The following is a 13,259-nucleotide window of genomic DNA, read 5'->3' on the forward strand; positions in this document are numbered from 1 at the left end:
TGTATACATATCAATGGTGTCAAAGAGATTTTGCACCACCACGTCAGATTTGGTGTCACGGGTTTAATTTGATCATATTTTCTCATGAGGTATGTTTCAGTGGATTGGGTTCATATTCACTGGAATTTACAAGAATGAGTTGACCTTACTAAAACACACAAGATTCTCAAGGGGATTGACAGATATGCTGAGAGGGCGTTTCCTCTCATGAGTTAAAAATCATACAACATCAGGTTACAGTCCAACAAGTTTAATTGGAAGCACTAGCTTTCAGTGCGCCACTCCATCAGGTGGTTGAAGGAGTGGCGCTCTGAAAGCTATTGCTTCCAATTAAACTTGTTGGACTATAACGTGGTGTGGTGTGATTTTTAACTTTGTACACCCCAGTCCAACACTGACATCTCCAAATCATGACTCCTCTCATGAGGAATGCAGAACTAGCAGCACAATGTAAAAGATAAGGGGCCTCTCATTCTAAAAGAGGAGGAGGAAGAATTTCTTTTCTTAGCGGATCCTTAGTCTTTAGAATTCTCTTCCACAAATAGTAGGGACTACTGGGTTATTTAATATATTAAAGAGTTAGTTAGAACATTTTTGATTGACAAGGGAGTTGGAGGGTAGTGGAGGACAGGCAAGAAAATGGTGTAAAGTCACAATTAGATCAGCCATGATCTTGCTGAAACACACAGCTGGCTTGATGGGCTAAATGGCCTATGTTTGCTCCTATTTTTGTGAATTTATCATGATTATAAAAGGCATCATCTATGAAATGGTTCACAAAGTCAAGAACACCTCAACTTGAATTAGAAATTCTAACATTCAAAGATTCTAGATACTGAATTTTAATTATAGAATAGTCAATTGCTCAAACAAAAGAATAAAAGGCATGTTCAAAGTTTTACTCTAATATCAACATGTGAAAATTGGGACACACTGTTTTGGAAACTATCTTGCGAAAAAGCATAATGTAGATTTTCTGAGACAAGAACAGCGATGAGAAGATACATTTAAGAGGATAAAGTTTAAAAATAAACCTTGGACTGCATTTTAAACCAGCATTTTGTGTTTATTTTCATTAGGATTGTGTTTGCTGAATTGAAGAAGATAAAGGAAGACTTACTACCAATGTTCAAAATTATGCAACAGCTTGAGAGAGTGAATAGTGAAAAAATATTGAATGAATAAGAAGAGGATGTGATATCAGGAATTGCATTGAAAGATAAAATGACAGGAAAGGGTTATTCATCCATGAGTGTGAATGCAATTTCAACCAGAGCTACTAAAGTCAAACCCCATTATAAAGCTAAATAAGCAACATGCAACTGCATAAAGAACAATATTAACAGGATACAAAGATAAGAGCTTTAACATAGAATTGCCACTGGTACTTTTACAATGGACCAAAAATGGCTCTTTCTAAAACTTTCATTTGTAAAAGATGTGTAACATACACAAATACATTCACATGGTAAGAAAGGAAGCATAATTTGTTGAATTGTCATCAAACTGAGTTTGAATTCAAATCAGATCTTAGAATATTTTCACAAGCTTCAATTTAGGCTTAAATAAATAAACAAAGAAACACTAGGGAAGATTTACTCCAGTATGTATATTGAATATATAAATAAGCTGATAAATGATGAATTTATGATTTTGTTGCACATAACCCAGTAATGAAGTCTTCCTCAACTGTGTCTGCGCATGGCCCTCCTGATAAGACCATAAGACATAGGAGTGGAAGTAAGGCCATTCGGCCCATCGAGTCCACTCCGCCATTCAATCATGGCTGATGCGCATTTCAGCTCCACTTGCCAGCGTTCTCCCCATAGCCCTTAATTCCTCTAGACAACAAGAACCTATCAATCTCGGCCTTGAAGACATTTAGCGTCCCGGCTTCCACTGCACTCCGTGGCAATGAATTCCACAGGCCCACCACTCTCTGGCTGAAGAAATGTCTCCGCATTTCCGTTCTGAAATGACCCCCTCTAATTCTAAGGCTGTGTCCACGGGTCCTAGTCTCCTCGCCTAACAGAAACAATTTTCTAGCATCCACCTTTTCAAAGCCATGTATTATTTTGTACGTCTCTATTAGATCTCCCCTTAATCTTCTAAACTCCAACGAATACAATCCCAGTATCCTCAGCCGTTCCTCATATGCTAGACCTGTCATTCCAGGGATCATCCATGTGAATCTCCGCTGGACACGTTCCAGTGCCAGTATGTCCTTCCTGAGGTGTGGGGACCAAAACTGGACACAGTACTCCAAATGGGGCCTAACCAGAGCTTTATAAAGTCTTAGTAGTACATCTCTGCTTTTATATTCCAACCCTCTTGAGATAAGAGACAACATTGCATTCGCTTTCTTAATCACAGACTCAACCTGCATGTTTACCTTTAGAGAATCCTCGACTAGCACTCCCAGATCCCTTTGTGCTTTGGCTTTATTAAGTTTCTTAAGTTTCTTAAGTTTCTTATGCCCGAAATGTCGATTCTCCTGCTCCTTGGATGTTGCCTGACCTGCTGTGCTTTTCCAGCACCACACTCTCGACCATGGCCATCATATATTGATTACAGGTTTGATAGCTTAAATTCTTCATATCATACTTTTGTTAGTGTATTTTCATTGGATACAGTTTACAATAGACTGGATATGTACACAGCCTAATTAAAAAAAAAGACAACTGATGAACCAATAGTTTTGTGTCATATTTTCCTTCCTATACTTTGTTATAAAACAGATGCCCATGAATGCAGAACATAACAAGCAATTAAGGACAAACCGCTCCATGTGATTCTTTAGATGAATTTTATATTTGCTACGCACAGAGTTTAATATTAATATAGAATGAATATCTTCACATTAGAATGAAGTATTAAAATTGTTTCATTACCTTGTCCTGTCCATTCTACTGCACAACCTCCTTCACTAAAAGGATGGTTAATTCGATATTGGTACTGCTTAGTTACTGCTCTCCTTCTCTAATCCTCACAACAGAAGATAGAAGCGGGGTTGTAACAATAAACTGGCTTGGAAAATCCTTTGTGTTGTCTGCCTTAATTTTATCAATGGTACAATATTGATCCCTTGGATCAAGACAAGGTCAGTTTTCTAGCAGTGTATCATGTACTGTAAAGAGGTGTTAATCTAATGTTTAGTGTAAAGGAACAGTATTAGTTAACGTGTTTCTCTTTGTTCCCATGCAACATTCCACACAATTTAGTGACATATTTAAGTTCTGTTGTGAGAATTAGCCTGTCAACACTCACATAACAAAGATAGGATGTCAAAAGAATAACCAGCGCCCATGGAACAGCATCTCAAAATGAGTCAGCACATTCAGAAAAGGCAGGGAGAAGAAGTAAATGATTATTTATTTTCTTTCATTCTTTAAGATGAATTTCAGAGTTTATTTCTGCAATTTTCTGTCTCTCTCTCTCTCAAATTTCATCCGAGAACTGCCATTTTGCCAGATCAACTCACCTCCATTTCTACATTTAGGAGAAACTGTGTGCTGGATGTTCAGAATTACAAAATCTACTCTAAGGTATAAAGCAACGCCATGCAGCAGCATGTTTAGAAACTTTTTTTTTAACAACAAGTATTTCATATTTTCAGAAGTTTAGAAAAAAATTAAGTGTTGCAGACTGTGTCTGAAGAATTCACTCCAGAATATGACAGGAAGTTCTTGACACCATTTGGCACCATTGTAACGCAATAGTTAGCACTGCTCTCTCACAGTGCTAAGGACCTGGGTTCGAGTCCAACCTCAGGCGATTGCTTGCGCGAAGTTTGCATGTTCTTCCTGTCTGCATGGATTTCTTTCGGATGCTCTGATTTCCTCCCAATGTCCAAAGATGTGCAGGTTAGGTGGATTAGCCATGCTAAATTGCCCATAGTGTCCAGGAATGTGTAGCTCGGCAGATTAGCCACAGAAAATGCAGAGTTACAGGGATAGTGTACAGGGTGGGTCTGGGTGCAATGTTCTTCGGAGGTTTGGTGTACACTTGATGGGCTAAATAGCCTACTTCTACACTGATTCTACGATTATGATTTATATTATGTACAGAAAATGATCAGGCCTGGAGGACACTTTTGAAAGTAGATACTCAGCACGTTATTTTCCTGCACACAATGAAGGATGGTTATTAACCTCACTCATAGACACAGAGATGTGCCAGAGATATCATACTCCATGCATCCTACATGATGTTCATCTGCTATAAAAGTCAAACGTGATTGAATTAGATTGCCATCTTCTAGTGATAAATGCAGACAATTAACAGCATATTCTATGGTATGCACAAAGCACAGAGGTATGTACAAACTTCACCAGATTGATGTCCTTCTTTAAATAAGACAGAAGAGGAAGAAAATCCTGTTCATGCTGAATATAAGCATTAAAACTGTCATGTGATTTCAGCATCTTTACGTTCAATGCAGGTGCTGGAAAGCTGTCCTTTTCAAAGTGACATTGTATTATAACAAACTGGATCTTCATCCTACCTGGATGTTAATGAACCTATTCCCCGAACCACGTCAATATGAGGATTATCAAAGCATCACATCAATTCTGCACTGCCTGCATAGAAATCCATACCCATGAAATGTGATGGTGCTTCTACAAAGCCTAAAGAGATTTATGTGCTGCAGAAGGACATTGTGCTGCAGCAAAAATTAAATCATTTCATATCTGTTGTTCCAAGTAAATAAAATTGTCACTGAACTATTTGCAGCAATTTCTGCAAATGCAAAATCACCCCATAGACTTATGTGTGTGTGTGTCATGAGAAAGAAAGTGTGTGCGTGTGCATGCGTGTAAGTGCGCATGAATGCGTTTGTGTGTGTGCATGCTGGGTAAAGTGTGTGTGTGTGAGTGTGATGGAGTGTGTGTGTGTGTGAGAGACAGACAGTGTGTTTATGAGTAGGTGCCTACGTGTTTATGAGTGAATGTTTGTGTGTATGTATGCTTGTGTGTATATGAAAGAGTGTATCGTGTAGTTGGGTTGCCAGGAGTGTGCTAGTTACCAAACATGCACACATGCAAACACACTCTCTAGCGCAGACACACATAAGTGTATGAGGTGAATTTGCATTTACAGAATTATATTTGCAGGTACATTCTATTTTGCTCAAAAAGCACACAATCTGCAGGTAGTCAATGCAGGCAGTCAATCCATGTAATATTTTATAATTTCCTACTTTGGAAACAGAACCAGTCTGACTCAAGATTGGGGTACAGACAGACTCTAACCACACACATTGTCTGAGATGTCACTTTTTTTTAATACAACCTTAAATTACCTTGAGAATGTGACTTAAAAGAAGTTCTGGGATTTACATATTAATGAACTGAAACCTGCAACCCATTCTAAAAGATGAAAGATTTAACAGCAATATGGGTTTGTTCAATATACCATTGCAGTTGCATGACACTGAATTTTTTGCGATAAATTCTGCGACTTGTGGTGCTACTCCACAACCACCTGAAAGAGTGGCGCTCCGAAAGCTGGTGCTTCCAAATAAACCTGTTGGACTATAACCTGGTGCAGTGTAATTTTTAATTACAAAAGTAGGGAGTTCTGCATTTCTGAGAGGAGATTCCGTTCAGGGTCCCCTCAGAAATGTGGAGCTGTACCTTCATTTTAAAAGTTCTTTCATAGTATACAATATGTCAGGGAAATGCACACCATATCCCCTTTCCACAGCAGTTAGCTGTCATACTTTGATATTCAAAAGTCCTCACAGCCACCTTGACACATGCTGTTGAACTGTAATTGGTAAGGTAAGCTTGATGTTAGGGTTCTGGGAGGGTTGGTAGGATGCCAAGTGGATAGATTGCTACCTGGAGTGGGGTTGAGTGCGAGGTGCCAAGAAAGTATTTAGGGTAGGCTGGGAGGACTGGAGAAATTGGGATCAACAAGGGTTGGGGAGGTTAGGTATCAGTCTGGAGGAGTACAAGTATGGAAATAGTGGTGGGCATTGGGGAGAGATCAGGTTAGGCTTCATGTCAAGTCTGGTCCTGTGGGCATAGAGGGATGGATGATGAAGCCTGGCAACAGTGGTGGGATGGATTAAGTGTGAACTGTGGCCTCATGCGTTAGTACTTCTACAGCTTCTGCCATTTACAATATACTGCTGTCCTGCATTAGCAATTCCAAAATCTCGCTTTTTCCAGATTAAATTCCATTTGCTATTTCTCTGCCCAAGTCTCCAGCCAATCTATATCCTGTTGTATCCTCTGGCAGTCCTATTCACTATCCACAGCTCCTCCAATCTTTGTCTTATCCACAAAGTTATGCATCAGGCCACCTACATTCTCCTCGAATCATTTATATGTATTACAAACAACAGGGGTCCCAGCACTGATCCCTGCAGAACATCAGTGTAAACAGATCTCCAGTAAGAAAAGGAAACTCTTCCACCGCATCTCTCTGTCATCTATGACCAAGCCAGTTCTCTATCTTACTAGCTCACTGCAGATCCCATGTGACTTCACCTTCAACTTCAGCCTGCCTCGAGGGACCTTGAGAAAAACCTTGCTAAATTCCATGCAGACAACATCCAACACCCTGCTTCCATCAATCATTTTTGTCACTTTCTCAAAAAAAAATCAATCAAGTTTGTGAGACATGACCTCCTTCCGCACAAAGTCATGCTGCCTATTGCTAATAAGGCCATAATTTTCCAAATTTGAATCAACACTTTGAATGTCCCTAAGAATCTTCTCCAATAATTTCCCTTCCACTGATGTAAGACTTGCTGGCCTGTCATATCCCAGATTATCCGTGTTGTCGTTAATAAACAAAGAAACAACATTGGCTAATCTCCGGTCCCCTGGGAACACTTGTACGATCAAAGAGGATACAAAGATTCTGCACAAGGCCCCAGCAATTTCCTCACTTGCCCCCAGTATTGTGATAGATCTCATCAGGTCTACCTTAATGTTTCAAGCAAGCTATTAAGCAAGCTTTCACTGGTACATAACAAGGGCATTATAGGAGAACTATATGTATAAAACACCTTGGAATTTTCCTTATTTCTGTTTGCCAAGGACATTTCATGGTCCCTTTTAGCCTCCTAAATCATTGTTTAAAGTGTTTTTCCTGCTTTTTAAATATTCTTCGAGGGCTCTACCTGTCTTCAGTTTCCTAAACCTTATATATGCCTCCTTTTTCTTTTGTTGAGACAAAAAAAACACTGCAGATGCTGGAATCCAAGGTGGATTAGCAGGAGGCTGGAAGAACACAACAAGCAGGAAGTGGAGAAGTCGATGTTCTTCAAGAGCCTTTTACTTTTTGGCTAAGTTCACAATCTCTCTTGTAATCAACTGGCGTTTAAAAGATTCCCATATTGCAGATGTAGATTTACCCTCAAACAAATAATCTACATTCCCCCGTTCTTGTCTCATATTGCTGACATTAGCTTTCCCCCAATTTGGTACTTTTATCCAGAGACCATCTTATCCTTATCCATAAGTAACTTAAAATTGTAGAATTATGATACCTATTCCTGAAATCATTCCCCACTGAAACTCTGATCACATGGTTGGGCTCATTCTCCAAAACCAGGCCTAGTGTAGCCCCTTTCATATAGTTAGGTTATTTACATATTGCTTAAAGAAACCTTCCTGGACGTACCCATCAAACTCACCCTCTTCTAAGCCCTTGGCACTAAGAGTCTCAGTCAATACAGGGGAAGTTGAAATCACCCATTACAACAACGCTGTTGTTTTCACATTTTTCCATAATCTGTCCACAGATCTGTTCCTCAATCTCCTGCTGGCTTTTGGGAGACCTGTAGTATAACCATATCAAAGTGATTGTACTCTTCTTATTCCTGAGCTTTACCCATACAGTCTCCACTTGCCACCTTCTCTCAATGGCTGGATCAGTACTCCTCCATGTTGAACACAATTGAAAGAATCACTCAGGGTATTAAGGTTACAGATTATCCTCTCGTTGGAGAACTCCGAAGTACATTCCAAAGAATCATTCAGTAGTAGCACTGATTGGGCGACTGAGTTCTGTAGAACATATTTGCCTGACTGAATCTGCAGCAGGTTATGAGAGAACCAACACAAAGGAAAAATCTATTTGGATCCATCCTCCCCAATTTACCTGCCACTGCACAGTTCTTGTAGAGTAGGACCATGTTATGTGGCACCAACTCTATGCTAAATGTAATACAATTTAGAACAATTCAAAAGATTAAAAGTGGTCCATCATAAGACACGGTGGGCGATCAGCAGCAGGGGTTCATTCCACTACAACCTGCTAATTCATAGCCCAGTAAGCTTCTTTCTTCATAATTAACTTCAGCCAATGGATTGAACCTGATTCAAACAGCAGTGCAGGACAGCACACCAGGACTAACACCAACACCAAAATGAAGTCACAACACAGGATTCCAAGCATGCTGTGGACAAAGCTAAGCAATCTTACAACAAATGGACTGCATGAAAGCACTGTCAGAGTTTTAAACTGAAGTGGAGAATTAAACAATATGAGGAGGATCCAAGAACATATCATTTTCAATAATGACTAAATCCAACACACAAGTGCAAAAGGCAAGATTAAAGCACCTGCAAACGTACAGCCAAATGTGCCAACTGGATAACGTATTTCTTGCATTCTGATGCTTGATCCCAAAAACAGCAGAGTACAATTTGTACAACAAACGATATAAACCCTGACAACATCCAGCTTGTATCGTTAAGACTTTGACTCTAGCACAGTGATTCTTGAAAAATAATCCACAGACACAGAGGTCTGTTGGAACATTCCAGGGCTTGCAGGAAATAAACTATCTACTCTAAGTCAGAAAGAAAAACACAAGTGGGAGAAAAGGAAGAAACAACAAAAAGGACAGCTGTGCACTTCTTCTGAATTAATGGCAGTTAGTGTGAGAGTCTTTCAATACAAGGCAAGGACAGACAGAGACAGAGAGAGAGATCATGGAAGGCAATGTGGACATATACAGTAAGCAAATTGTCATTATAATCGTGCCCAGCCTGCAGAGCACTTCCAATATTGTCTACAGCTATTAAACTCTTTTTAAAAAAATTCATAGAATCATAGATTCCCTACAGTGTGGAAACAGGCCATGCAGCCCAACAAGCCCACACCGACACTCCAAAAAGTAACCCACCCAGACCCATTCCCCTTCATTTACCCCTGACTAATGCACAAAACCTACACATCCCTGAACACTATGGGCAATTTAGCATGGCCAATTCACCTAACCTGCACATCTTCAGATTGAGAGAGGAAACCGGAGCACCCAGAGGAAATCCACGCGGACATGGGGAAAATGTGCAAACTACACAGACAGTCACCTGAGACTGGAATTGAACCCAGATCCCTGAGGCAGCAGTGCTAACCACTGAACCAACCTGCTGCTGTGAAAAAAGCTATAGGTTTGGACTTACTTAAATCATCCACCACGTTGTTGCAATAATATAAATTAATTATATGACTAAATTACACAGATAAACTGGAGTAGATTTGCATAAGTCTGTAAACTATTTCTAAGAATGTCACGTTCAAATGAGTACTCTGTAACAACTGAAGGAAAGGATATGCAACTGTTTACAACAAGCTATTTTGTTTTACTTAAAATAGTATATTGCTTTGAACCTGTTAAATATATATATTTAGTGTGTGACTGCTTTTAATAGTGATTTGGCCAATAAATGTTTGTATTGAAAGCTAAGTATGAGATTAGCAGGCAATCTTTGACTACATTAAAGCAATGCAGTTGCCATGGATGAGAATATTAGAGGAGTCACATTTATCCTTTATCTGTATTGTCTCATTATTGCCTACATCAATTAAATAGTCTTCACCCTGCTCAAGTAAGTATTTACTGGCTGTGATGCAGACATTTCTGAAGTACTCCATAAGTGCAGCACTTTGTGTTACAAGTAGTATTTGGAATTACACTTTAGATTGGGCATCATTGTTGACTAATCCATTTGAAAAGGGATACATTTACCATGTCTCTACCTAGCTGGTGGCATATACCTCAGGGTGAAAAATCATTCATACATATTTGTCAATTAAAAAAAAGCAAGACAATTCAAAACAAGACAATTACTGCCCTATCAGAATATTTTCAACCAATAACAAAGTGATGGAATCGGTTGTCAGCAATACAGGTTATGTCTCAAACCCAGATGTCTGAATACTGGAATTGTCCATAAACTGTACATTTTTATAAACAATTATGCATCAGTTTTATTTGTTATTAAATGAGTAAAACACTGGGACAATTTCAGCCAAGGACTGCTCTGGCATTGTGGCCTGCTGGACTAGTTATTGGCTTCACACAATGGTGCCTTCACACACTCTGAATGGCTCAGCAGGGTCTAACATGTTAATCTTACTAACACGTACTCAGTAGGTACTCATGGCCAACGTTGTGTATCTCATATGCTGCAGGCAAGGATGCCCAGAGGCATGGTATATTGGCGAGACCAAGCAGATGCTACAGCAACGGATGAATGGACACTGCGCACCGGGGAACACTTCTTTTGTTACAAATTCTGTCGTATGATCCTGCTCCAGAGCTACCTGATGAAGGAGCAATGCTCTGAAAGTCTGTACTTCTAAATAATACTTAGAACCTGGTGTTGTGTGATTTTTAACTCTGTCCACACCAGTCCCACACCAGCACCTCCACATCTTGTCGTATTATTTAGCTTCCTTCAAGTATTATTTCTTAACTAGTACACGTGAACATTTTTAGACAAAATATTTGGATAGTTTTCAGCCAAATTTATAGTTGCAAATCAGTGTAAAGATTCATCTACACATTAAATCAATGAAATGCCTCAACATCATCAGAAGAGTATGTTCTACTTTGCCATGTAATATTTTCATTGCAAAATTTCTTGTACTCTTTTGAGTGGGGATATCATTTATTGCCATGAGAAGAACTTTCATATATACAGCCCATTATCTACAGCCAACAGAATTTTGTTAAGAGACATAAGTTATTTCATATTTCATAGTGTGGAGACAGAGTGCCTGAAGATGTAAGGTGAAAATCTAAAGGTGAAAGCTGAAGGTGAAAAATACTTCAATAATCTGGGTTATTGTGAAGAAACATGAAACTATTTGTCACTTTTGATAATGATAAGAGATCAAAGCTGACAGTGTGCCTATGTGGATATGGGTGAAGACAGAACAAATTACTGCAGATGCTGGAATTTGTACTGAAAACAACAAATGCTGGAAATCACATGTGGGTCAGGCACCATCCATGGAGACAGAGCAAGTCTAGATGGCTCTTCATCAGAGCTTTTGATTAGATACCCAACATTATGGAAACAGGCCCTTCAGCCCAACAAGACCACACCAACCCTCCGAACAGTAACCCACCCAGAGCCAATCCCCTACCCTGTATTTACCCCTGACTAATGCACCTATCTCTACGGGCAATTTAGCATAGCTAATTCACCTGACTTGCAAATCCTTGGACTGTGGGAGGAAACCGGAGGAAACCCACGCAGACATGGGGAGAATGTGCAAACTCCACACAGACAGTCACCTAAGGTGGGAATCAAACCCGCGTCACTGGCACTGTGAGGCAGCAGTACTAACTACTGAGCCACTGTGCCGCTGAAGTGAAATGTGGAGGGACAGCATTTATGCTATAGTTCAGAGGGGTGCTGGTGAGGGTAGTGGGTGAAGGGTGCTAATGGAGAAAAGATGTTAGTAGTTTACATTAAGTGAGCGGAATGTGAGAATGGCAGAACAGTTGTGGTAAAAACAATGACTGCAGATGCTGGAAACCAGATTCTGGATTAGTGGTGCTGGAAGAGCACAGCAGTTCAGGCAGCATCCGAGGAGCAGCAAAAATCAACGTTTCGGAAGAACAGTTGTGGTGCCCCACAGTATATGCAAAAGGCCAAAAAATACTATCCAGCTCCAAACATTGAAATGAAGCATTAGGTGTACTGCTGTCCCCTGAAGCTATACACTGCAAGGGGTAAAGGCCATCAGGATAAACAAAAAAATCAGCTAGAAAAAGTGTGTGGAAATCCTTTTAGAATTATTGAAGGGTTAATGAGTAGATTTTTTTCTGCAGTCCAGGAGTTGTCAATAAAGAATGTCAACAGGAAATAAAGGAAGTAGATAATTCAGCACCTTGCTTTCAATTGTTAATTCAGAGCTTTCTTTGCCTGCAGCTCATTTAGGTTAACGAAAGATCAAACATATCCCACCCAGGGTTTGGAATCCTGACATCATTTGCTGTTTAACATCTGATCACAATCCTGTGTCACTTAGTTTTACCCAGTGAGTAATAATCAGCCACTTGCTTCACAGCTAACTGTTTAATTCAGTCCAGGACAGGAAGCACCCCACAGTGCCCAGGCGCACCTCATGCTGAAACTAACAAAAACTGGCTGTCACATCTCCCTGAAAGTGACACAGGCACACACACAGACAGCAATGCGCTATGCGTCCCTGGCCCCATCACCTCCCCCATGGCCACGCAGTTACCAGACAGTGGAGTACTCAGTGATAATACTTAACACAACTTTTGTCTACTGTGTTCTTGGAGGAAACTGCTCCAGTCACACTTTTATTCTTTTGGCACAAATCCTGTATAAATGAGGCATAGCAAACAAATAGAGTGGCCATCAATCAAAAAGTAACATTCCTCTGTTAAAGTTGTGATTGATGTTTGCCCATCTCTCTCCCTTTCTTTTTGAATGGGGACCATATAAGACATAGTCCCATTCAATTCATAGTTCCATTTCATATAAAATATAATAACATTTTCTACTAAAGGCAAAATAATTAAAACTTGCTAAGGGGTATGAGCATTCCCTCAGTTTTTGGCAAGTAGGAGAAAGTGAGGGTTGCAGATACTGGAGATCAGAGTCAAAAAGTGTGGTGCTGGAAAAGCACAGCCGGTCAGGCAGTATCCGAGGAGGAGGTGATTGGATGCATTGAGCAGAAGCTTGACCCAGTGACTGATAATAGTTACGCTATCTTACTCGTCACCGTTCTTTCAGCAAGGTGTTGATTTCATCTTGCGGGATAATTTTACTACTCTCTTCAGGCATTTTGTGCAAGTAGTTGTTGTTTCATTAACAACTTGCATTTATATAGCACCCTCAATGACAAACAGTTTAAATGTCTTAGTGCTTTACAGAGGGCTGTAAAAAGTATAGACAAAATAGATGCAGGAACTCTAAGCCATAGTCAATTGGCTAGAAATGTAATTAAACACGTCATCTTATTATTAA

At 39.8% G+C, this 13,259-nt stretch overlaps 1 protein-coding gene and 1 long non-coding RNA gene across 9 annotated transcripts in view; one reads left to right on the top strand and one right to left on the bottom strand.

Annotated features, from left to right (window-relative positions):
- LOC140485728 (uncharacterized) overlaps positions 1 to 2,247 on the top strand; it is a 34,417-nt gene extending 32,170 nt beyond the window's left edge. For both annotated transcript variants that reach the window (XR_011962419.1, XR_011962418.1), the window contains one exon: positions 1,080 to 2,247. This is a non-coding gene — a long non-coding RNA (uncharacterized lncRNA). The remainder of the gene's footprint in view (positions 1 to 1,079) is intronic.
- Positions 1 to 13,259, bottom strand: part of afg2a (AFG2 AAA ATPase homolog A) — a 518,183-nt gene that overhangs the window by 160,483 nt on the left and 344,441 nt on the right. The window lies entirely within an intron of this gene.

The sequence above is a fragment of the Chiloscyllium punctatum genome, chromosome 14 (genome assembly GCF_047496795.1).
Source record: "Chiloscyllium punctatum isolate Juve2018m chromosome 14, sChiPun1.3, whole genome shotgun sequence".
NCBI classification, from domain to species: Eukaryota; Metazoa; Chordata; class Chondrichthyes; order Orectolobiformes; family Hemiscylliidae; genus Chiloscyllium; species Chiloscyllium punctatum.